The sequence below is a fragment of the Aegilops tauschii genome, chromosome 1, assembly GCF_002575655.3.
Source record: "Aegilops tauschii subsp. strangulata cultivar AL8/78 chromosome 1, Aet v6.0, whole genome shotgun sequence".
NCBI lineage: Eukaryota > Viridiplantae > Streptophyta > Magnoliopsida > Poales > Poaceae > Aegilops > Aegilops tauschii.
Genome location: NC_053035.3, coordinates 429,103,495 through 429,131,068, shown reverse-complemented (window position 1 = coordinate 429,131,068; position 27,574 = coordinate 429,103,495). Strand labels below are relative to the sequence as shown.

General features: G+C 45.6%; 1 non-coding gene across 1 annotated transcript; it reads left to right on the top strand.

The window, feature by feature from the left end:
- Positions 1-255: 255 nt before the first annotated feature.
- LOC109745497 (uncharacterized) lies at positions 256-4,364 on the top strand. The gene is made up of 3 exons (XR_005756438.3): positions 256-1,505; positions 2,004-2,081; positions 2,511-4,364. It is a non-coding gene; the product is annotated as an uncharacterized protein (transcript).
- Positions 4,365-27,574: the final 23,210 nt, after the last annotated feature.

Below are 27,574 nucleotides of genomic sequence, written 5' to 3'. Positions count from 1 at the left end.
TACAAAACCAATATCATTAGATGCGTCATTAATTCAAATTTGATATTGTGTAACTTTAGTGTTTGTAGATGTTTATATTTTTCACTATAAATATGCTCAAAGTTTGACTTCAGATAAATGTTACTATATGCGGAGTAAAAATGCAGGGGAGTACCTTCAAAACCGGGCGCTGAGATTCGTGCAGCGTGGACCCGTCGACGTGTACCCCTGATTCGCGGACGGAGACACACCCCAAGCCCTCCGCGCGAGAACACTACAGAGCAGAGCAAGGAGCCGTTCCCCACCCTCCTCCCTCCCCGCACCCCGCGCCGCGCAGCCAGCCGCCGCGGCCTAAAACCCTAAACCCCCCGAACCAGAGATAAATCAACCACCCATGGCGCCGCCTCCCCGAAACCTCACCCCCACCCCCACCCCCACCACCACCACGCATGGCGCGGCATCCTAGGCCCCCGTCTCCCTCCCCCTCCCCGCCGCCCGCGCCACCCTCCGACCCGGCCGCCGCCGCCGCCGCCTTCGACCCCGTCGAGGAGTGGCTCCTCGACGACTTCGACTTCGACCAGGCCATGGCGAGCGAGCTGGCCAAGAGCTTCGGCCTCGGCGAGGCGGCCGCTGGTCCGGGTGGGATTGATTTTGCGTCCGGCAGCGGCGGGTTGGGCTTGGACCAAATCGTCAAGTTGGGGGAGGGGGAGGTCGCGGCGGAGGAGAAGGGCGGGCCGCCCGGCCTGCTCGACGCTCCTCGCGGCGTCCTGTTGGAGGTCAAGAAGGAGGCCGTGATGCTGCTGGGAGGTGGATTGGGCGGGGAGCTTGGCCCGGGCCAGGCTCCTGTGTTGGGGATTGGCGATTTCGTTGCAGAAGGGGATAGTTTGGAGGCAGCGATTGATGCCGATATGTGTACTGTAGCTGCTGGTGATGCTGATGCTAGTACCGTAGCTGCCGTTCATGCCACGGCTAGCACCGTTGCTGCTGAGATGAATACAGTAGCTGCTGACAATAGTACCATGTCTGCTGTTGACGCTGACGCTAGTGTCGTAGCTGCTGTTCATGCCGAGACTAGTACCGGGGCTTCTGTTGACGCTGAGATGAGCGCCGTAGGTGCTGTTGATGCTGATACTAGTACCGTAGCTGCTGTTGATGCTGATACTAGTACCATTGCTTCTGTTGATGCTGAGATGAGTTCTGGGACCATGATAAATGAGGAGGTGGAGCGTGGAGGAGGCAAGTGGGAGGAGGAAAGCAAGGACAAAGAGTCGGAGAGCAGCGAGGATGAGGAATTAAGTGAAGCCTCATCGAGCAGTGATGATGATGAGGAGGAGCCGGCCAAAAATGATGAGGAGTCAAGTGAAGCCTCATTGAGCAGTGATGACGAAGTGCCGGTGGCCAAAAAGCATGGTGGTCCCAGTGACATGGAGGCCCTCCTTGAAGAGGGTGAGCTGATGGTTGGAGTCGACGATGAGGATGATGACGAAACACCAAAGGGTCCTATCAAGTCCAAACATGAAGTAGAGGTATTAAGTTTATCTCACGATGTGCACCTCTCTTGCGTCTAGTATAATATGAATCACTTGCTATCATGTTAGAATTTGGTTGTAGTTAGATGCAGCCGACTTGTATCAATATTTGTTTCATGGTCAAATTTTATTCATTTGATAGGCCAGTAGAAGTTAAATGCTTAGTTATCCATTTGTTCCTCTGAAAATCCTGCACTTTCTGTAGCTACCATAGCGACAAATTATTTTCTATTACTATGTAGTTGCTACATGAACACACTTGGGCTCAGTTGCCAAAAACCAAAGTTAAAAAAAGCACTAGGCGTTAATTGTGTGTTTGCCACTGCCTTGTGCTTTTCTCACCAAAGCGCACACTTAAGCACTTGACGTTTTGCTATCGCATAGAGCTAGGCGCGCCTTTTTTAACTATGCCAAAACCACACATATAACTGTTAAAATATCATTGTTCCTTGATTGTATCTCTATTCTAAAGTAGATGTACCATATACCTTGCAGGTACTTCCTCCAGTTCCAAAGATTGAAGTGCAGTTGGAACCGCATCATAAGGCACTTCCAGTGGGAACAATTACAGCTGTAAGTCTTGAATTTAACTTTTACTTCAGCTAGATTTTTGTTTGCATTTGTTGGAAACAAAAACTTTATTTTTCCAGCACTTTATAGGTACCTGTTCTTTCTATGTAATGTGATGATGATTTAATCAGTCACCATTATCTGTATGTGTTAAAACCAGTAGCTAATTGTAATGTAAGAACCAGAGATCTATGGTACTCACTGATGTATGTTTCTACTGTATTAGTAGTGCATTCTGGAATTTGTAAGTGTTTGGATGATGGTGTCTATACATTTCATTAATGCAGCTATTATTTTGAATAGCATATTTTTCCAGTGTGTTGTTAGATATTTTTGTAGACAGATAGGGGTTCTTGTTTAGACTGTTGAGATACTAGTATATTTCCTATGAGATCCATATACTGACTGGTTGTCTGTTTGCTGGTCATCCAGATCATGGGGGAGAGAGTGATTGTTGAAGGATCAGTGGAACACAGTCCCCTGACTGAGGGTTCTATACTCTGGATAACTGAGAGCAGGACACCACTTGGCATTGTTGATGAAATATTTGGACCTGTAAAAAACCCTTACTATCTTGTGCGGTATAATTCCGCGGAAGAAGTGCCTGCTGGGATCAGTGCAGGAACTACTGTCTGTTTTGTTGCGGAGTTTGCAGATCATATCCTAAATATGAAAGAGCTATATGCCAAAGGCTATGATGAATCTGCTGACCATGATGAGGAGGCAGATGAACCTGAATTCTCTGATGATGAGCAAGAGGCTGAGTACAAAAGATCACTACGACTGGTAAAAAGGCAGACTGATAGGCCGCATGATTCTAAGAAACCTTCTGGTGACAAGAAGAGGGCGCAGACCAGGGGTGCTGGATTTCGAAATGACATGCCACCGAGGACCCACGATACACCGACATCTGGTCACCAGTCACAGCGTCGTTTCCACCGCTCGGATATGGCTGACAGTGTGACACATCAGTTGGGTCAACAAAATTATCCGATGAGTACACCAGGGGACATGTCACCTAGAATCCATGATGCATCAACACCAGATCGCCGACCACAGCCTCGATTTCACCGGTCTGATATGGCAACTGCTGTTGCTGACAGCACAACGCGACAAACGGGTCCTCAAAACTTTCCTATGAGTGCACCAACAATGCTGCCGTCAATCTCAATGAATCATGCTATGCCATCACCTGTTCAACTTGCAAATCAGATGGGCAGTTGCTTCATCAACCCACAGCAGTTCTCTCAGCAGCCAAATATGGTTTGGCCCGGCGGGCTTCCACCTCCAGGGCAGCCAAACATGGGAGTTGATGGAGCTGCTCTTGCAGCTAATATTATGCAGAATATACTTATGGGAGCCAACCAGTTCCAGCAGTATTTACAGAATCAGAACTTTGGTGGCTTCCCAAATGGAATGCCCATGGCCCAACAACAATTTATGCCAGGGAGCACAATGAGTGCAAACATGATGCCATTTGGTGGACCGCCAGTAAATCATCCTTTTGGTCAGGCATCTCAATTTCCTATGGGGCAAGGCAACTTTGGTCAGTTTCCACACATGGCTAACCGAGGGCCGCCTGCTGGATTTCCCAACACCCAAGGATTTGGGCGCTTCCCATCACAACATGAAGATGGAGATCAGCCTCCTGGAAATGCAAACATGCAAGGACATGGGCGCCTCCCATCACCACACGGAGATGGAGGCCAGCCTCCTATGCAGTTCAATTCCCTACCATCACCGCACGGAGATGGAGGCCAGCCTCCTATGCAGTTCAATTCCCTACCATCACCCCATGGAGATGGAGGTCAGCCTCCTATGCAGTTCAATTCGCTACCTTCACCTCGTGGAGATGGAGGTCAGCCTCCTATGCAATTCAATTCTGGGCACTTTAATCAGGGGAACTCATCTTTCCGTGGTAGAAGACCACAACAACGTGGAGGCCGACATTCACCAGGGAGAGGTGGTGGTAGCAGACGGCATCGCAAGTAGTTAGCCAGCGGTGGTACTTCCACCCCTGATGTAATTTTGACTCGTGTTGGATGAATTTGGGTTAAATTCACAAGTATGCTGCTCCCATGTACTCGCAAAGGAGCAGCTTTCCCGGTTTCATGTAGTACACAAGTTGTTGCTTGTTGTAATGCCCATTCATCCATGATAGCTACTGAGGTGTCCTGTGCGTGCTCCTACGTGGCATTTGATACATTTCTTATTTAATGGCTGTATCTTTCAGTTTCTTCATGTATCCAGTTGTTTGGAGGGAAATGATTATTACGAGGTTTTGCAGCGTTTTTGTAGGCATGCTGTTATCTTTGATATATTTAGTTCTAGTCTTTATCAACTGTCTACCAGTTTTTTTTTTGTTTTCGAAACAGAGGTAAAAGATTTGCCTCATATATTAAACACAATAAAGATTTGGCTCATATATTAAATACTTTCTGAATTCAATGGTACTATATGCTGTACTTTCATGCAAACACTGGGATGCTGATGGTTTTCTTATTGCACATATGTATTCAACCTATTACTCCCCAGGTTATTTTGACCTGATATATGCTATACCTTTCATTATTTTTTTCCGAGTTCATCATGTGAGATTTGTCTCCAGTAAGTCAATGTGAGCCCGGAACTCAAAAGAGCATTTTATTTCTCTAAAATACCTGACTGTATAAACAGAGTTCAGTTTTGTTATCGCTCTTCCTGCTGTATGGGCGGTTTGACTTCAGTTTCTCCATGTAATGCGATAAACACATTGTAAGAAATACACACAGGTTCACAATAAAAGGAACAAATCGGATTTATGTGCAGCCATCACCAATAATCTTACAAAATATGAGATATCTTTAATTTTCAGGGGCAAATGGAACCACGAAATAAAGTACTGCATATTGAAAACAGAGTAAAAACATAGTACATAGAGTATTTCTTCAGTAGCTGAGGAAGACCACGTAGCTCGAGTCATCAGTTCATTTTGTGATTTCATTTCAAGGAACCTTACATGAATGTATGAAGATCTTCCATGTCGGGCGATCCGTGCAAACACTCAAGTTTGTACCTTTTGAGTGGTTGAACCGTGCAACTATAGCTATGGATCTTGTCTATAAAACACAGCTGGTGGAGAAGAAAGCAGAGAGCGACAGAACAAGTGGCATCACGAAGGGGTGGGAGTGACAAAACAAAGCACTTATAGATGAACCATCTGGGAATGAGATGCATTAGGAATTCGAGTTGGAGAAGAAAGCCCGAGCGTTGCCATGTGAGCTAGATCGAACTGTGCAACAGGTCCATGTCAGCTTCTCTGTTGAAGTTTGCTGGTCTCTCACGCACAACCCAAGTGGCGGAGTAGCTTGCTTCCATCTCGCTGAATCCCATTCCCAGCTATCATCGCTGCTTTCGCCTCCAGTTTGTAGGCAAGTTGTTGCTTGTTGTAATGCCCGCTCATCCATGGTATCTACTGAGGTGTCATGTGCCCGCGCGTGCTCCAGCAACACAGGATCCTGTTGCCTATGTGGAATTTGATGCATTTCTTTTTTTGGCTGTATCTTTCAGTTCCTTGATTGATGTATCCAGTTGTTTGGATGGAAGTGGTTATTTTTGAGGTCTTACAACATTTTGGCAGGCTTGGTGTTACCTTTTCTTTCATGTCACAGTGGGATGCAGTATGTTGATGGTTTTCTTATTGCACATATACACTCCGGATACTCGATTTGGCTCTGTGCCCATCAACCTATTAGTCCCCAGGTTTTTTTGACCTGACATATGCTATACCTTTCGAATTTTTTTCTAGTTCATCATGTGAGATTTGCCTCCAGGTAAGTCTACACAGTTTACGATGCTGTGAGCCCAGGAACTCAAAAGAGCATTTTTTTTGCTTTCGCACCCTTGCCAGTTGTCACAAGTAGTTCGCCATTGGCGGCACTTTTACCCCCTTCGAAATTTAGACTCATGTTGAATGTTTTTTGATTAAATTCGAGTATGTTGCTCCCACAGAAACGAGAGATGTAACCAGCTTCCTGTAATATGCAAAGTTCTTGCTTGTTTTAAAGCCTATTCATCCATGATACCATTATTGTGTTGAACTAGTATCTACGGGGATACCCTATGTGTGCTGCTACAACACAGGATCCTGATTTCTGATTCTGTACTCAGGTGAGACTGAACTCTTCATGCTTCTTGCTTATGCAGAATTTGATGATATTTTTGGCTGTACCTTTCGTTTCTTGATGTATCTTTGTTGTTTAAAGTGGGAGGGGAACAATTATTTATGGGATCTTGCAACATTTTTTGCACGGATGCTATTAAAATTTGCTTGTTGTAATGCCCATTCATCCATGATATCTACTGAGGTGTATGAAGATCTTTACAAGGAACTTGATGCATTACTTTTTAGCTATATATCTTTCAGTTCTTGGTGTATCCCGTTGTTTGGAGTTTGAGGGGAATGGTTATTTCTGAAATCTTGCAGCGCTTTTGCAGGCAGGCTGTTATCTTTGATATACTCCCTCCGTCCTAAAATTCTTGTCTTGGATTTGTCTAGATACGGATGTATCGAATACTAAAACGTGACTTGATACATCCGTATCTAGACAAATCTAAGACAAGAATTTTGGGACGGAGGGAGTAGTTATAGTCTTTGTTAACTGTCTAGTGTGTACCAGTTTCTTTCTGAATTCAACTGTTCTATGTTTAGTTGTTCTCACTGTATTTATCTGTTCTTTCATGCAAACAGTGGGATGCTGATGGTTTTCCTATTGGACATGTATGCATTCAACTTTTTTTTTTTGCGGAAATTGTATACATTCAACCTATTACTCCCCATGTTATTTTGACCTGACATATGCTATATTTTTCACCCTTTTCCAGTCATAACATGTGAGATTTGTCTCTAGGTAAGTCCACAGTTTACGCATTTGTAACTTATTATCCTAAAATTCTAGACTGTACAAACACACAGAGTTCAGTTTTGTTGATTCCTCTTCCAGCTGTGCGGGGAGTTTAACTGAATGAGATAATATACAAGTGATTTAGTTTTCTCCGTGTAATGTGATAAACACATTGTAAAACTACACGCAGATTCACAATAAAAGGAACAATTGGTCATTGATGCGCAGCCATCACCAACAATCTTATCAAATTTGTGATATCTTCAATAGTCAGCGGTAAATGGAACCACAAAATGAAGTGCTGCATATTGAAAAACAGAGCACATAGAGTATTCCTTTAGTATTTGAGGAAGACAAACTAGCTTGACGCATCAGTTCATTTTTTGTGATATCTTTACAAGGTACTTTACATAATTTATGAAGATCTTCCACACCGGGCGATCCGTGGAAACACTTAAGTTTGTACCTCTTGAGTGGTTGAACCATGCACTTGTTGCTATGGATCTTGGCTATAAATCACAGTTGGTGGAGAAGAGAGGGAGTGACTGGTGGGTAAGACATGAACAAGGCTGCGAAGGGTGAGAGTGACCTATAGATAATCCACTGTGAATTGGATGGCATGTATCAATCTTTAGTGTTGCCCTTCGCAGCCTTGTTCATGTCTTGACTACTGCCTTTGTGTCCTGCAAAACTGTGAACCTTGTTCGAACCCTGTAAGGACCTCATTTTAAGATCGGGCATATGCCTCCGTTCTAAAAAAAGGGTGAGTGACAAAACAAGTGGCGTTGGAGCCACCTATAGATAATCCACTGGGAATGGGATGCATTAGGAGTTCGAGTTGGAGACCAAGCCTAGATCTTTGGAATTCAGTCGCAGAAGTTTGGCTGCTGCCACCAGTACTCGAGGTTCAGAATACAGGACATGAATGGCTGTTGCATCTGGTTGGTGATCTTCCTGAATTTTTAAGGCTGCATCTGCTTATGCTCTTATGGAGGATTTGTCTTGTCTGTAATGAAATTATCCATTATAAACCTGCACCTCCTACTGATGTGTCCAAGCGGTTCTTGTGTAGTTATGTTCAGTCCATCCTTGCTATCCAAGATGATCCACTCTTCGACCCAGTAAAAGGCAAGGCACCGGTTTCTGAACCTTCTGCAAATATGAAGATACGTGATGGACATGCTGGCGTTGGTGGCATACGTTGGAAGCTCCTTGAGCCTGGGTGGGTCAAGTTAAATACTGATGGATCTTTTGTTCAAGCAGATATGGATCGGCAGGAAGTGGTATGATCCTTAGGGACCAAGTAGGAGACATTCTTTTCTCTTCATGCAGATGCTTACACTATTGTTCTGAAGCTTTGGAAGCGGAGCTCTCGGCGATCAAGGAAGGTTTGGCTTTGGCCTTGCAATGGAGCCAGATGCCAATTCACATTGAGACAGACTCAGTTGATGCAGTAAATTTGTTAAAGAAGAATGGTATGGATAGATCTCGTTTTGGCTTCATGGTGAATGAGATTAGATTACTCATGTCATACTCATATTCGACGAAACCAGAATTTGGTGAGTCATGTATTAGCTAGCTATGGGCGGACCAGTGGTAGAACTGCAGTTTGGCTTGCCTCTGGTCCTGTTAATATTGTGGAACTCTGTAATTCTGAAGTAGCTGATGCCACATGAGTGATGCAAGTTATTTCCCGCAAAAAAAAGGTAGATTGAGGTCCGTGTTGGCTGCTCAGTTGAGGTTTGCCTGTGTGTCCGTCACAATCAGAGTGGCGCAACAAATTGCTTCCATCTTGTTGGTTGCCAAGCTCAGTTACCGACGGCGAGTTCGCTTCTGGTCACATAGATACAGTGAAAACACAACACACTATCACCGGGGCCACCCTACGCGGCCAACCTCGAGGAAGGTATAGAGTGCAAACTGCCGTTGAGCTGGAGCACATAAATGACACACTAAGCATACTGATAGCAAGGGGTAGCAGGTGGCGAGATGAATGGCACAATGGTTGCAGGCTTTGGAGATTCTAATTCTAAAGTTGTTTAACTGCTTTTCAAAATTGTGCTGGTTCTCCTTATGGCAATTGCTTGTGCCTAGGGAGTATCTAGGGGTAAATGTCCTAGGAAGCGATTGAGCATGTGAAATCGTTCCCTCACGCCCTATTCTGACTTAGTCGTCGAACGTGGCCTGGCTTGGGCCGATGTAGCAGTATTGGCCCGGTCTATCTGTGAGTCTGTATCTTCCCTGGTCAATAATGCCACACCTACGAACGAGCTTATGAAGACTTACGTAACTTTCCCTCAATAACTCTCTCGCCCCCCTGATTTTAACTGGGTGGGCCCCAGCCACTAATCCTAATCCAATTAACTACCACCAGGTCAGCCTTTACGTAAAAATCTCACGTAACTTTACGTGGGTCTAGCATCGCTCCTTCCCTGGTAAAAGGGAAGGAAGTCCACATAACCCCTCAGGGTTGCACCAACCGGCCACTTCATCCCCTGACATCTAGAACCAGTTACTTAACCCCCCTAACCTTCCCAATACCATTTAAATGACCTCCTAAACAAGATCAGAGCGGTATTAGCAGGCTGTTTCGGCACGCTGCCCTGGGTGTCACTAGTTGCCGAGTAAATGACCCCCTCGATAGATAATGCTGAATCATCAGATCACTTTTAGTCTGAAAGCAGAGTACATCCGGCCTGAAAACATAGTATATTCAGTCTAGAAAACGGAGTACATTCAGTCTGAACTTTGCTTTCCCAAGTGAAGAACACCAACTGACAAGTCAAGTGTTTCAACCTTTTCCTATACGTCAGAAACGGGGATAGTATTAGCATCCTTCGCTGGAGCATCTTGCTGCTACTTTTTCTCCGTTAGCCCAGTCTTGTGTCTGTTGTCCGATCACTCATCAACGGCCTGTATGCAACACTACAATAACAACTCACGGCAGAATTACCTCTTGCCTCATCTTTATATATAGTCTTTCTACATAGAAAGTTGTTGGTAACCACGAGTTTGAGCTCCTTCGGTGTGCCATGACAGCGGCGATCCTGGGCGTTGAACTGGAACCTCGTGACGAGCTTCAGATGCTCCGACGAGCCATGGCAGCCTGCGGTCCTGTGCGCCTCCTGGTGGCTTGAGAGTGTGCGAGAAATGAGGGTGTGGTTGTGGGAAAACTTCGAGAGCCAGTACCTTGTACCCAGTATCCACCTATTCCAAAGGCCTGGCGCCATCCACCAAGAAAGGAGGGCCCATTTGGGGAGGTGGTGTAGAACAGAGCTATCCGAAATTGAAGTGTCAAGGATGGCTTTTGGTATTTGTATCTTGCCATATAAAACATGATATTTCCTTCTATGCTCTACCCCCAAGAATCAAGAATCTTCATTTTTCGAAAAGGAGGATGACCCCGCCTCTGCACCAGGGCGATGCATACAACCATTTTATTAATTATTCACTTTAAGACCTTACAAAATAATACATCAATAAATCTCAAGCCATCATCTTGCAACATCTGTCGCGACTTCTATCAATTTGAAGAAGGGGTGCGCATTGTTGAGTCTGCCTGCCCAGACCTCACACCAAAGCCCAACATCTAAAACCGGAGGTCTCAACCAAGCCACAATCGCCGGGTCCGGAGTCCGGAGCACACACCGGTCCAGCGCACTCTCAGCGGGCACCGCATCCGCACGTTGCAGAGGCCGCTGCCACCGTCTTCCACCGATCCATCTTCAGAGTAGGTATTGACACATTGACCTTGCCAGGCCTGTCGTCGACGCCACCATGACACCAGACAACATCACCTTCCTACGCGCGTCCACCATCACGCATCTGCTGCCGAGACCCTGAAGCGCCACGCCGCCGAGACTCCACGTCGTCGATGCGTCACAAGAAACGCCGCTCCATCGCTGAAACCGTCCACTGGTCCCTCGAGCCAATGCACACCTCCAAGAATGACGCCCCCAAGGGGGGAACGACACAAGAGCGCCATCGTCATCCGATTCACTAATCTAGGGTTCCCCCCAAAGGTAGTGGATAGAGGTATGAAACTTCTCCACGACGATGTCTTCAAGAAGGGGATGACACAGAAGAGCGCCGTCATCGCCGGCCTTGGCAACTAGCTGGGAGCAAGGTTTTTACCTGGACTGCTCGCTGAACCTCCATCCAGCATCATGCACAGGGGACCACTATCGATCTCTACCACCCCGCAGCAAGCAGGCCGCTGCCAGATCTGATTTGACCGGAGGACAGACCACGCATGCAGCAGACCCATCCACCAGGCCCTTGATACGTCTCCAACATATCTATAATTTTTGATTGCTCCATACTATATTATCTTCTGTTTTGGACATTATTGGGCTTTATTATTCACTTTTATATTATTTTTGGGACTAACCTATTAACCGGAGCCCAACCCAGAATTGCTGTTTTTTGCCTATTTCAGAGTTCCGCAGAAAAAGAATATCAAACGGATTCCAAACAGAATGAAACCTTCGGGAACGTGATTTTCGGAACGAACATGATCTAGAGGACTTGGACCCTACGTCAAGAAAGCCACCAGAAAGCCACGAGGTAGGGGGCGCGCCTACCCCCCCAGGCGCGCCCTCCACCCTCGTGGGCCCCACGTTGCTCCACCGACATACTCCTTCCTCCTATATATACCTACGCACCCCAAACGATCAGATACGGAGCCAAAAACCTAATTCCACCGCCGCAACCTTCTGTACCCGTGAGATCCCATCTTGGGGCCTGTTCCGGAGCTCTGCCGGAGGGGGCATCAATCACGGAGGGCTTTGACATCAACACCATAGCCTCTCCGATGAAGTGTGAGTAGTTTACCTCAGACCTTCGGGTCCATAGTTATTTGCTAGATGGCTTCCTCTCTCTTTTTGGATCTCAATACAATGTTCTCCCCCTCTCTCGTGGAGATCTATTTGATGTAATCTTCTTTTGCGGTGTGTTTGTTGAGACCCATGAATTGTTGGTTTATGATCAAGTTTATCTATGAACAATATTTGAATCTTCTGAATTCTTTTATGTATGATTGGTTATCTTTGCAAGTCTCTTCGAATTATCAGTTTGGTTTGGCCTACTAGATTGATCTTTCTTGCAATGGGAGAAGTGCTTAGCTTTGGGTTCAATCTTGTGGTGTCCTTTCCCAGTGACAGTAGGGGCATCAAGGCACGTATTGTATTGTTGGCATCGAGGATAACAAGATGGTTTTTTTTTATCATATTGCATGAATTTATCCCTCTACATCATGTCATCTTGCTTAAAGCGTTACTCTGTTCTTATGAACTTAATACTCTAGATGCATGCTGGATAGAGGTCGGTGTGTGGAGTAATAGTAGTAGATGCAGGCAGGAGTCGGTCTACTTGTCTCGGACGTGATGCCTACATGCATGATCATACCTAGATATTCTCATAACTATGCTCAATTCTGTCAATTTCTCAACAGTAATTTGTTCACCCACCATAAAATACTTATGCTCTTGAGAGAAGCCACTAGTGAAACCTATGGCCCCCGGGTCTATTTTCCATCATATTAATTTTCCAACACTTAGTTATTTCCGTTGCCTTTTATTTTACTTTGCATCTTTATCATAAAAATACCGAAAAAATTATCTTATCATATCTATCAGATCTCACTCTCGTAAGTGACCGTGTAGGGATTGACAATCCCTTATCGCGTTGGTTGCGAGGATTTATTTGTTTGTGTAGGTGCGAGGGACTCGCGCGTAGCCTCCTACTGGATTGATACCTTGGTTCTCAAAAACTGAGGGAAATACTTGCGCTACTTTGCTGCATCACCCTTTCCTCTTCAAGGGAAAACCAACGCAGTGCTCAAGAGGTAGCAAGAAGGATTTCTGGCACCGTTGCCGGGGAGGGCTACACAAAAGTCAACATACCAAGTACCCATCACAAACCCTTATCTCCCGCATAAAATTATTTGCCATTTGCCTCTCATTTCCTCTCCCCCACTTCACCCTTGCCGTTTTATTCGCCCTCTCTTTTTCATTCGCCTCTTTTTCGCTTGCTTCTCGTTTGCTCGTGTGTTGGAGTGCTTGTTTGTCACGATGGCTCTACCGAGATTCGGTGATCTTCACCTTAAAAGGTTAGAAGAAATCGAAAGCAACGTCAGGAGTTTTATGGTTTTGCAATTTGAGCATAATAATTTCTTTAGAAACGAGCTTAAGGAACAAAAAAGCTTTATGAGTTATATGAATAAAGAGCTCGATGATATGTCTAAAGAATTTGATGGTTTGAGATCCCAAATTGCTCGTCTTGAGAAGTCGATAGCTGAAATATCGGATAAACAGGCTACCTTAGTTAATAAGATGGCCGCTAAACTGGAGAACTTTGAAAATAAAGATGAAGATCTAAAAGTTATTGATGTGTCCCCTATTAAATCTTTGTTTTGCAATATGAAACTTGATAATGATGGGACTGAATATGATCCACCTTTACCTAGAAGGCGTTCCAAAAATTCGGATTTTTTAGATCTTGATGCTAAAATTGATAAAAGTGGGATTGAAGAGATCAAAACTCTAGATGTTAATGAACCCACTATTTTGGATTTCAAGGAATTTAATTATTATAATTGCTCTTTGATAGATTGTATTTCCTTGTTGCAATCCGTGCTAAATTCTCCTCATGCTTATAGTCAAAATAAAGCCTTTACCAAACATATCGTTGATGCTTTGATGCAATCTTATGAAGAAAAGCTTGAGTTGGAAGTTTCTATCCCTAGAAAACTTTATGATGAGTGGGAACCTACTATTAAAATTAAGATTAAAGATCATGAATGCTATGCTTTGTGTGATTTGGGTGCTAGTGTTTCCACGATTCCAAAAACTTTGTGCGATTTGCTAGGTTTCCGTGATTTTGATGATTGCTCTTTAAACTTGCACCTTGTGGATTCCACTATTAAGAAACCTATGGGAAGAATTAATGATGTTATTATTGTTGCAAATAGGAACTATGTGCCCGTAGAGTTTATTGTTCTTGATATAGATTGCAATCCTTCATGTCCTATTATTCTTGGTAGACCTTTCCTTAGAACGATTGGTGCAATTATTGATATGAAGGAAGGGAATATTAGATTCCAATTTCCATTAAAGAAAGGAATGGAACACTTCCCTAGAAAGAAAATAAAACTACCATATGAATCTATTATGAGAGCCACTTATGGATTGCCCACCAAAGATGGCAATATCTAGATCTATCCTTGCTTTTATGCCTAGCTAGGGGCGTTAAACGATAGCACTTGTTGGGAGGCAGCCCAATTTTATTTTTAGTTTTTTGCTTTTTGCTTCTGTTCAGGAATAAATATTTGATCTAGCCTCTGGTTAGATGTGTTTTTATGTTTTAATTAGTGTTTGTGCCAAGTTAAACCTATAGGATCTTCTTGGGTGATAGTTATTTGATCTTGCTGTAATTTCCAGAAACTTTCTGTTCACGAAAATAATTGTTAAAAATCACAAGAACGTGATAAAATATTGATTCCAATTTCTGCTGATCAATAAACAAATTGTATAGGTCTTCCTATTTTGGCTGAATTTTTGGAGTTCCAGAAGTTTGCGTCAGTTACAGATTACTACAGACTGTTCTGTTTTTGACAGATTCTATTTTTCGTGTGTTGTTTGCTTATTTTGATGAATCTATGGCTAGTAAAATAGTTTATAAACCATAGAGAAGTTGGAATACAGTAGGTTTAACACCAATATAAATAAATAATGAGTTCATTACAGTACCTTGAAGTGGTCTTTTGTTTTCTTTCGCTAATGGAGCTCACGAGATTTTCTGCTGAGTTTTGTGTTGTGAAGTTTTCAAGTTTTGGATGAAAGATTTGATGGATTATGGAACAAGGAGTGGCAAGAGCCTAAGATTGGGGATGCCCATGGCACCCCCAAGATAATCTAAGGACACCAAAAAGCCAAAGCTTGGGGATGCCCCGGAAGGCATCCCCTCTTTCGTCTACTTCCATCGGTAACTTTACTTGGAGCCATATTTTATTCACCACATGATATGTTTTTTGCTTGGAGCGTCTTGTATGATTTGAGTCTTTGCTTTTAGTTTACCACAATCATCCTTGCTGTACACACCTTTTGAGAGAGACACACATGATTCGGAAATTATTAGAATACTCTATGTGCTTCACTTATATCTTTTGAGTTATATAGTTTTTGCTCTAGTACTTCACTTATATCTTTTAGAGCACGGTGGTGGATTTGTTTTATAGAAACTATTGATCTCTCATGCTTCACTTAGATTATTTTGAGAGTCTTAAATAGCATGGTAATTTGCTTAAATAATCCTAATATGCTAGGTATTAAAGATTAGTAAAAACTTTCTTATGAGTGTGTTGAATACTAAGAGAAGTTTGATGCTTGATGATTGTTTTGAGACATGGAGGTAGTGATATCAAAGTTGTGCTAGTTGAGTAGTTGTGAATCTGAGAAATACTTGTGTTGAAGTTTGGAAGTCCCGTAGCATGCACGCATGGTAAACGTTATGTAACAAATTTCAAACATGAGGTGTTCTTTGATTGTCCTCCTTATGAGTGGCGGTCGGGGACGAGCGATGGTCTTTTCCTACCAATCTACCCTCCTAGGAGCATGCGTGTAGTGCTTGGTTTTTGATGACTTGTAGATTTTTGCAATAAGTATGTGAGTTCTTTATGACTAATGTTGAGTCCATGGATTATACACACTCTCACCTTTCCATCATTGCTAGCCTCTTCGGTACCGTGCATTGCCCTTTCTCACATTGAGAGTTGGTGCAAACTTCGCCGGTGCATCCAAACCCCGTGATATGATACGCTCTTTCACACATAAACCTCCTTATATCTTCCTCAAAACAGCCACCATACCTACCTATTATGGCATTTCCATAGCCATTCCGAGATATATTTCCATGCAACTTTCCACCATTCCGTTTATCATGACACGTTCATCATTGTCATATTGCTTTGCATGATCTTGTAGTTGACATAGTATTTGTGGCAAAGCCACCATTCATAATTCTTTCATACATGTCACTCTTGGTTCATTGCATATCCCAGTACACCGCCGGAGGCATTCATATAGAGTCATACTTTGTTCTAGTATCGAGTTGTAATCATTGAGTTGTAAATAAATAGAAGTGTGATGATCATCATTTTCTAGAGCATTGTCCCAAGTGAGGAATAAAAAAAAGAGAGAGAAAGGCCATAAAAAAAGAAGGCCCAAAAAAATGAGAGAAAAAGAGAGAAGGGACAATGTTACTATCCTCTTACCACACTTGTGCTTCAAAGTAGCACCATAATCTTCATGATAGAGAGTCTCTTGTTTTGTCACTTTCATATACTAGTGGGAATTTTTCATTATAGAACTTGGCTTGTATATTCCAACAATGGGCCTCCTCAAGTGCCCTAGGTCTTCGTGATCAAGCAAGTTGGATGCACACCCACTTAGTTTCTTTTGTTGAGCTTTCATATATTTATAGCTCTAGTGCATCCGTTGCATGGCAATCCCTACTCCTTTCATTAACATCAATCGATGGGCATCTCCATAGCTCATTGATTAGCCTCGTTGATGTGAGACTTTCTCCTTTTTTGTCTTCTCCACATAACCCCCGTCATCATATTCTATTCCACCCATAGTGCTATATCCATGGCTCACGCTCATGTATTGCGTGAAGTTTGAAAAAGTTTGAGATTACTAAAGTATGAAACAATTGCTTGGCTTGTCATCGGGGTTGTACATGATGAGAGCATTCTTGTGTGACGAAAATGGAGCATGACTAAACTATATGATTTTGTAGGGATGAACTTTCTTTGGCCATGTTATTTTGAGAGGACATAATTGCTTAGTTAGTATGCTTGAAGTATTATTATTTTTATGTCAATATTGAACTTTTATCTTGAATCTTTCGGATCTGAATATTCATACCACAATTAAGACGAATTACATTGAAATTATGCCAAGTAGCATTCCACATCAAAAATTCTGTTTTTATCATTTACCTACTCGAGGACGAGCAGGAATTAAGCTTGGGGATGCTTGATATGTCTCCAACGTATCTATAATTTTTGATTGCTCCATGCTATATTATCTTCTGTTTTGGACATTATTGGGCTTTATTATTCACTTTTATATTATTTTTGGGACTAACCTATTAACCGGAGGCCCAGCCCAGAATTGCTGTTTTTTGCCTATTTCAGAGTTTCGCAGAAAAAGAATATCAAACGGAGTCCAAACGGAATGAAACCTTCGGGAACGTGATTTTCGGAACGAACATGATCCAGAGGACTTGGACCCTACGTCAAGAAAGCCACCAGGAAGCCACGAGGTAGGGGGCGCGCCTACCCCCCAAGCGCGCCTTCCACCCTCGTGGGCCCCACGTTGCTCCACTGACGTACTCCTTCCTCCTATATATACCTACGTACCCCCCAAACGATCAGATATGGAGCCAAAAACCTAATTCCACCGCCGCAACCTTCTATACCCGTGAGATCCCATCTTGGGGCCTGTTCCGAAGCTCCGCCGGAGGGGGACATCGATCACGGAGGGCTTCTACATCAACACCATAGCCTCTCCGATGAAGTGTGAGTAGTTTACCTCAGACCTTCAGGTCCATAGTTATTAGCTAGATGGCTTCCTCTCTCTTTTTGGATCTCAATACAATGTTCTCCCCCTCTCTCGTGGAGATCTATTCAATGTAATCTTCTTTTGCGGTGTGTTTGTTGAGACCGATGAATTGTGGGTTTATGATCAAGTTTATCTATGAACAATATTTGAATCTTCTGAATTCTTTTATGTATGATTGGTTATCTTTGCAAGTCTCTTCGAATTATCAGTTTGGTTTGGCCTACTAGATTGATCTTTCTTGCAATGGGAGAAGTGCTTAGCTTTGGGTTCAATCTTGCGGTGTCCTTTCCCAGTGAGAGTAGGGGCAGCAAGGCACGTATTGTATTGTTGCCATCGAGGATAACAAGATGGGGTTTTTATCATATTGCATGAATTTATCCCTCTACATCATGTCATCTTACTTAAAGCGTTACTCTGTTCTTATGAACTTAATACTCTAGATGCATGCTGGATAGCGGTCGATGTGTGGAGTAATAGTAGTGGATGCAGGCAGGAGTCGGTCTACTTGTCTCGGACGTGATGCCTATATACATGATCATACCTAGATATTCTCATATCTATGCTCAATTCTGTCAATTTCTCACAGTAATTTGTTCACCCACCGTAAAATACTTATGCTCTTGACAGAAGCCACTAGTGAAACCTATGGCCCCGGGTCTATTTTCCATCATATTAATCTTCCAACACTTAGTTATTTCCGTTGCCTTTTATTTTACTTTGCATCTTTATCATAAAAATACCAAAAAAATTATCTTATCATATCTATCAGATCTCACTCTCGTAAGTGACCGTGTAGGGATTGACAACCCCATTATCGCGTTGATTGCGAGGATTAATTTGTTTGTGTAGGTGCGAGGGACTCGCGCATAGCCTCCTACTGGATTGATACCTTGGTTCTCAAAAACTGAGGGAAATACTTACGCTACTTTGCTCCATCACCCTTTCCTCTTCAAGGGAAAACCAATGCAGTGCTCAAGAGGTAGCAGCCCTCCATGCTGTCGCCGCCGATCAAAGGTCAGATGGCCCACCACAGCTCGAAGCAGGGCTGGCCATCGCGCCGCCAAGAACCGAACGGCCGCGCCTCCTCATGTCGAGGGCCCCCGCACAACCCCCATGTTGAGGGAGAGAGGTAGACCTCCGCCACCGTCGTCAGCCCCTGGGCTTAGCTCGACGGCGTCCCCCGGCGGCGACGGAGGGAGGGGAGGAAGGAGGTAAAGCCCCTGACGGCTAGGGTTGAGGCACCACCTGAGTCGCCAGAGCGGAGTCGATGTGGGGGCCAGGATGGGATGAAGAGAGGATGGTGAGAGGGTTCCGAATCTACTCTCTGTTGTGGAGGTGGCCGGAGAGGGAGATCGAGCGGCGGCGGCGGAGCTCCCTCCTGCCCGCTCAGGAGGGTTGGGCTCGACAGTGACTGCAAAATAAACTTTATATGAAATAGCCTCTTTTAGTTGCTGCACTCTTATGTTAGCACCAATTTAAGATTGTGCAGCAGGTGCATTTGTGTCAGCCCCAACCCTAACAAGGACATCATAAATATAGAAAGCCAAAGGGCACCATAAATATAACTCTAACAATGACATCCCCCACCTGTCAGTGCAGGAGGCACGAGAGTGAATTCGCATCACCATGGAGATGGAGTACCTCCCAGCAAAGGGGCATCTTGCGGATGAGGCGGCAGACACGCTGCCGTTATCACCGACCCGACATGGTCGCGGAGAACCACACCATCCTTGAGTCCATTGAGGATGAGCAGGTGGTGGCGGCGAATTGCTGGTTGTAGCTCTTTCTATTCTGACAAAAGTTGGTCTTACTAGCCAATGGTGGTACTTTCACCCTGGTGTAATTCTGACTCGTGTTGGATGAATTTGGATTAAATTCACAAGTGTGCTACTCTCATGTACTCGCAAACGAGCGGTGTAACCGGTTTCATGTAAGTACACAAGGTGTTGCGTGTTGTAATGCCCATTCATCCTCATCCATGATATATATTGAGGTGTCATGTGCGACTGTACGTGCACCAGCAACACAGGATCCCTGATGCCTATGTGGAATTTGGTAAAATTATTTTTGGCTGTATCTTTCAGTTTTTGACGTATCCCGTTGTTTGCAGGGGAATGGTTATTTCTGAGATCTTGCAGCGTCTTTGCAGGCATGCTGTTATCTTTGATATAGTTATCGCGCCCTTTCTGAATTCAACTGTACTATGTGCTGTTTTTTCATGCAAACAGTGGGATACTGATGGTTTTCTTATTGCACATAGGCATTCGACCTATTACTCCCCGGGTTATTTTGACCTGACATATGCTATATCTTACCTTGAGACCAGAAACTTAAAAGATCATTTTATTTCTGTAAAATTCTAGACTGTATATAAACACATAGCTCAGTTTCGTTGATCGCTCGTCCAGCTATACGGGGAGCTTAACTGAACGAGATACAAGCATTCAGTTTTCTTCGTGTAATGTGGTAAGCAGATGGTAAAACTGCATGCAGGTTCACAATAGAAGGAATGGATTGGTCATTGATGTGTAGCCATCACCAGCAACCTTATCAAATTTGTGGTATCTTTAATAGTCAAGGGTAAATGCAACCATGAAATGAAGTACTGCATATTGAAAACAGAGTACATAGAGTATCCATTCGGTAGTTGAAGAAGACTACCTAGCATTTTGTGACATGGTTACAAGGAACCTTACATGATGTACGAACATCTTCCACGCCGGCTGATCCGTGGAACACTTAAGTTTGTACCTCAATAGTGGTTGAGCCATTCACCTATTAAACCAATTAAGCGTCGCGTGAAGGGCGGCCAACCAGCTATGCCACGTGGTGCAAGCTGGTTGGCCGCGGTAAGAAATCTTTTAGAATTTTTTTAGATGAAGGTGAGGATTATTTTCTAAATGTATATTTTTAGATGGAGGTGAGGACCTCTGGTATTTTCTAAATGGAGGATTATACAAAGTGGCATTCGCGGGTAGGCCACGATGGTATTTTTTTCTTTTTACTTCTTTTTTTAGATGAAGTTGAGGATTTTTTTCTGAGATTTTTTTTTAACGGGGGCGAGGAATCCATGTATTTTTTTTAAAATGGAAACGTGCACACACCTTCTTATCAAGCGGCGCCACAGGGTGGCACCCAAACCACTAGTAGCTATGTATCTTGTCTATAAAACACAATTGGTGGAGAAGAGAGGGAGTGATTGGCAGGTAAGAAAGTGTGTGTAGTGACAGAACAAGTGGCATCAGGAAAGCTGAGAGTGACAAAACAAGTGGCCTTGGAGCCACCTATAGATAATCCACTGGGAATGGGATGCATTGGGAATTGGAGTTGGAGAACAAGCCTGGGGTACTGTCTCCTGTTATAAAAACAAGTAAATCTTGTTAGGTAAATTGACTTGTGCAACAAGTCTGTGTCGGCTGTTCAGTCAAGGTTTGCCTGTGAGTCCATCACAAGCAGAGTGGCTCATCAGCTTGCTTCCATCTCGCTGTTTGGCAAGCTTAGTTACTGATGCCGAGTTCACTTCCGGCCACATAGATACAGTGACGACACAACATACTATCATCGGGGCCACCCTACGCGGCCAACCGTGAGGAAGGTCGAAAGTGCAAACCGCCGTTGAGCTGGAGGAGGCAAAGGACACACTAAGCGTACTGAAAGCGAGGGATAGTAGGCAGCAAGATGAAGGGCACAATGGTTGCAGGCTTTGGAGATTCTAATTCTGATCAGAATAGTTGATATGATTATTTTTGGCTGTATCTTTCAGTTTCTTGATGTATCTTGTTGTTTGCAGGGGAGTGGTTATTTATGAGATCTTGTAGCGTTTTTGCAGGCATGCTGTTATCTTTGATATAGTTACTGCTTCCTTTCTGAAATGAAGTGTACTATATGTCGGGTGGTAGGTGCGACATATGCCAACGGATGGCTTATCATTGTGGGTGCCAATAAGACGTCGCCGGTGCCTGGAAACGGGATGAGGGGAAGACAGGCACGCCGGCGGATCTTACCCAGGTTCGGGGCTCTCCGAGGAGATAACACCCCTAGTCCTGCTCTGCGGGGTCTCCGCATGATCACTAGATCAGGAAAAGTAGCTACAATCGCTCCTAGAGCTGTTGGGTTCAAGGAAGAAGAAGAACAAGGCTAGCTCTTGCTTCTCTCTCTTTCTATGGTGTGTGTGCTATGCTCAGAAGCCAACCCTTTGCATGGGTGCCCCGGGGGGTTTATATAGGCCTACCCCCCGGGGGTACAATTGTAATCCGGCTGGGCACTGGTCCCAGCCGTCAGTGTCTATGCTCGCCGGCTTCTCCGCCGGCTGTTGGGGCCCGCCGACTGGTGGGCCCCGCCGGCTGCCGGCCTCTTGGTCGACAGGCCGGCCCCACCGCCTAGGGTCTTGTCGGCGACTGCTTACTGTTGCTTCGCCCCTGATGACGAGGGCTTCGTCGAGGTAAGCGTGGCTACAGTGGGCCGCCTCGAGGGCTCTCACTGTTGCCTTACCTCGTCTTGTCTCCTTAATGTGGCACTTGCTTCGAGGGAGGGGGTAGCCGACTTCTGGGAGCCGGCTACGCCCTTGGCCGACTGGGGGAGGCCGGGCCGCCTCCGCGTCTCTCTCTGGCTGAAGGGGCCCGCCGCCCGTGGGCCGTACTGGCGTCGGCCGTGGGTGACGTCGAGGCTAGCATGGCTACAGTGCCGAGCCGGACGGGAGATGGCCGTCCCGTACGGCGTCCTGTGGCCATGCCTGCCTCGGGTTTCGCGGGTAGTAGGCCACACTGTGGCCACACCCCGTCTTGTCGCCGTTATGTGGCGTAGCTTTGGTGGTTGCGGTCTTGGCCGACTTCTTGGAGTCGGCGCTCCTCGAGGCCGGCTTCCTAGTCGGCCACCCCGTGGTTATCCTGGGGGGGAGGTTTGCTGAGGCCGGGCCGCCTTCCATGAGTCGGCTTCAGAGGTAGCCGGCCAGGGGAGGTGGTCCAATGCGTGGAGTGCTTAAAGGCCCAAAGGCCTGATAATTTTTTAGAAGAGCCAGGGGCAGTCGGTCAGGCTATCCGTGGCCATTTACTCCGACAGTAGTCCCCGAAGCTGATTGGGCTTCGAGGTTGGGTAGGAGTCGAGAAGCTCGGTCAGCTTCCTATCTTGACAAGTCGGCAGCTGGGAGCCGGCTTTGGTTAGGCGCGCCGCCTTGGTCAAAAACACCGGAGTCGGAGGGCGGGAGCTCGCCAGTGCGTGCGCTGGGCCGCGGGCCGGCCACTTGCCGTCTGCGAACCACGTGGCCTCTCTCGGCCAGAAATCCTGCCAGCCCATGCGCGCGACGGGACGTTGCCGCAGGGCGGGGGCCCGCCACGTCCATGCCCGGGCCCAGGCGCGGATTCTCTGTAGCCCGAAACCGCCCGCACGTCTCCTTGCGGCAGTTTCGGCACGCCTTTAGGGCGTAATAATCGCGAGGCGTGGGGGGAGTGGGTGCAGTTAATCCCACGTCTCACCCCACGTCCGGCCTCCCCGGCTTCACCTCGCGAAGCTATAAGTAGGGGAAGAGGGAGGGCGGCAAGCTCTCGCACGCTCCTCCTTCTTCCACCATCTTCTTTCTCTCGCCGTTTCTTGCAACAGCGCCCCGCCGCCGCGCTCGTGTTCGCCATGCCTCCCGCCACGGAACAATATGGCGGGGATTGGGATGGCTCCAACATCCACGAAGATCACATCGAATTCCTCCGCAAGACGCGGCGGCTGCCCAGCGCGGACAAGGTGGAGGTCCGTCTCGCGCCGGCGAAGGAGCTTACGCCGGTGCCGCGGGAGGGCGAGCGGGTGGTCTTCCGCTTGCATTTCTTGCGCGGAATTGGCCTGCCAGTGAGCGCCTTCTTCCGCTCTTGGCTCGAGTTCTACCAGCTCCAGCCGCACCACCTCACCCCGAACGCGGTGGTGCTGCTGTCTGCCTTCATCACCCTATGCGAAGGCTACCTCGGCGTCCTCCCCACCCTCGAGCTCTGGGGGGAGTTCTTCCAGTCCAAGCTGGGCACACGCTCGCGGGGCGTGCCGGCTCAGACTGGCGCCTTCATCGCGGGGCGGAGGGTGGCTGCCGACAACCGCTTCCCCTGAAGGAAATATGCCCTAGAGGCAATAATAAAGTATTATATATTTCCTTATATCATGATAAATGTTTATTATTCATGCTAGAATTGTATTAACCGGAAACATAATACATGTGTGAATACATAGACAAACAGAGTGTCACTAGTATGCCTCTACTTGACTAGCTCGTTAATCAAAGATGGTTATGTTTCCTAGCCATAGACATAAGTTGTCATTTGATTAACGAGATCACCTCATTAGGAGAATGACGTGATTGACTTGACCCATTCCGTTAGCTTAGCACTCGATCGTTTAGTATGTTGCTATTGCTTTCTTCATGACTTATACATGTTCCTATGACTATGAGATTATGCAACTCCCGTTTACCGGAGGAACACTTTGTGTGCTACCAAACGTCAAAACGTAAATGGGTGATTATAAAGGTGCTCTACAGGTGTCTCCAAAGGTACTTGTTGGGTTGGCGTATTTCGAGATTAGGATTTGTCACTCCAATTGTCAGAGAGGTATCTCTGGGCCCACTCGGTAATGCACATCACTATAAGCCTAGCAAGCATTGTGACTAATGAGTTAGTTGCGGGATGATGTGTTACGGAACGAGTAAAGAGACTTGCCGGTAACGAGATTGAACTAGGTATCGAGATACCGACGATCAAATCTCGGGCAAGTAACATACCGATGACAAAGGGAACAACGTATGTTGTTATGCGGTCTGACCGATAAAGATCTTCGTAGAATATGTGGGAGCCAATATGGGCATCCAGGTCCCGCTATTGGTTATTGACCGGAGACGTGTCTCGGTCATGTCTACATAGTTCTCGAACCCGTAGGGTCCGCACGCTTAACGTTACGATGACAGTTTTATTGAGTTTTGATGTACCGAAGGAGTTCGGAGTCCCGAATGAGGTCGGGGATATGACGAGGAGTCTCGAAATGGTCGAGACGTAAAAATCGATATATTGGACGACTATATTCGGACTTCGGAAAGGTTCCGAGTGATTCGGGTATTTTTTGGAGTACCGGAGAGTTACGGGAATTCGTATTGGGCCTTAATGGGCCATACGGGAAAGGAGAGAAAGGCCTCAAAAGGTGGCCGCACCCCTCCCCATGGTCTGGTCCGAATTGTACTAGGGAAGGGGGGCGCACCCTTCCTTCTTTCTCCTTCCCCCTTCCGTTCTCCTACTCCCACAAGGAAAGGAGGAGTCCTACTCCCGGTGGGAGTAGGACTCCCCCCTATGGCGCGCCTCTCCCTTGGCCGGCTGCCTCCCCCTTGCTCCTTTATATACGGGGGCAGGGGGGCACCCCAGAGACACAACAATTGATCCTTGAGATCTCTTAGCCGTGTGCGATGCCCCCCTCCATCATATTACACCTCGATAATACCGTTGCGGAGCTTAGGCGAAGCCCTGCGTCGGTGGAACATCATCATCGTCACCACGCCGTCATGCTGACGAAACTCTCCCTCAACACTCGGATGGATCGGAGTTCGAGGGACGTCATCGAGCTGAACGTGTGTAGAACTCGGAGGTGCCGTACGTTCGGTACTTGATCGGTCGGATCGTGAAGACGTACGACTACATCAACCGTGTTGTGATAACGCTTCCGCTGTCGGTCTACGAGGGTACGTGGACAACACTCTCCCCTCTCGTTGCTATGCATCACCATGATCTTGCGTGTGCGTAGGATTTTTTTTGAAATTACTACGTTCCCCAAAAGTGGCATCCTAGCCTGGTTTTATGCGTTGATGCTATGCACGAGTAGAACACAAGTGAGTTGTGGGCGATATAAGTCATACTGCTTACCAGCATGTCATACTTTGGTTCAGCGGTATTGTGAGATGAAGCGGCCCGGACCGACATTACGCGTACGCTTACGCGAGACTGGTTTCACCATTGCGAGCACTCGTTGCTTAAAGGTGACCGGCGGGTGTCTGTCTCTCTCACTTTAGTTGAACCGAGTGTGGCTACGCCCGGTCCTTGCGAAGGTTAAAACAACACCAACTTGACAAACTATCATTGTGGTTTTGATGCGTAGGTAAGAACGGTTCTTGCAAAGCCCGTAGCAGCCACATAAAATATGCAACAACAAAGTAGAGGACGTCTAACTTGTTTTTGTAGGGCATGTTGTGATGTGATATGGTCAAGACATGATGTGATATAATGTATTGTATGAGATGATCATGTTTTGTAACCGAGTTATCGGCAACTGGCAGGAGCCATATGGTTGTCGCTTTATTGTATGAGATGCAATCGCCATGTAATAGTTCTACTTTATCACTAAGCGGTAGCGATTGTCGTAAAAGCAATAAGTTGGCGAGACGACAACGATGCTACGATGGAGATCAAGGTGTCGCGCCGGTGACGATGGTGATCATGACGGTGCTTCGAAGATGGAGATCACAAGCACGGTGCTTCGGAGATGGAGATCACAAGCACAAGATGATGATGGCCATATCATATCACTTATATTGATTGCATATGATGTTAATCCTTTATGCATCTTATCTTGCTTTGTTTGACGATAGCATTATAAGATGATCCTTCACTAAATTATCAAAGTATAAGTGTTCTCCCTGAGTATGCACCGTTGCGAAAGTTCTTCGTGCTGAGACACCACGTGATGATCGGGTGTGATAGGCTCTACGTTCAAATACAACTGGTGCAAAACAGTTGCACACGCGGAATACTCAGGTTAAACTTAACGAGCCTAGCATATAACAGATATGGCCTCGGAACACGGAGACCGAAAGGTCGAGCGTGAATCATATAGTAGATATGATCAACATAGTGATGTTCACCATTGAAACTACTCCATCTCACGTGATGATCGGACATGGTTTAGTTGATATGGATCATGTGATCACTTAGAGGATTAGAGGGATGTCTATCTAAGTGGGAGTTCTTAAGTAATATGATTAATTGAACATAAATTTATCATGAACTTAGTCCTGATAGTATTTTGCAAATTATGTTGTAGATCAATAGCTCGCGTTGTTGCTTCCCTGTTTATTTTTGATATGTTCCTAGAGAAAAATTATGTTGAAAGATGTTAGTAGCAAAGATGCGGATTGGATCCGTGATCTGAGGATTATCCTCATTGCTGCGCAGAAAAATTATGTCCTTGATGCACCGCTAGGTGACAGACCTATTGCAGGAGCAGATGCAGACGTTATGAACGTTTGGCTAGCTCAATATGATGACTACTTGATAGTTTAGTGCACCATGCTTAACGGCTTAGAATCGGGACTTCAAAGACATTTTGAACGTCATGGACCATATGAGATGTTCCAGGAGTTGAAGTTAATATTTCAAGCAAATACCCGAGTTGAGAGATATGAAGTCTCCAACAAGTTCTATAGCTAAAAACTGGAGGAGAATCGCTCAACTAGTGAGCATGTGCTCAGATTGTCTGGGTACTACAATCGCTTGAATCAAGTGGGAGTTAATCTTCCAGATAAAATAGTGATTGAAAGAATTCTCTAGTCACCATCACCAAGTTAGTAGAACTTCGTGATGAACTACAGTATGCAAGGGATGACGAAAGTAATTCCCGAGCTCTTCGTGATGCTGAAATCGACGAAGGTAGAAATCAAGAAAAACATCAAGTGTTGATGGTTGACGAGACCACTAGTTTCAAGAAAAGGGCAAAGGGAAGAAGGGGAACTTCAAAAAGAACGGCAAGCAAGTTGCTACTCAAGTGAAGAAGCCCAAGTCTGTACCTAAGCCTGAGACTAAGTGCTTCTACTGCAAAGGGACTGGTCACTGGAGGCGGAACTGCCCCAAGTTTTTGGTGGATAAGAAGGATGGCAAAGTGAACAAAGGTATATTGGATATACATGTTATTGATGTGTATTTTACTAGTGTTTATAGCAACCCCTCGGTATTTGATACTGGTTCAGTTGCTAAAGAGTAGTAAC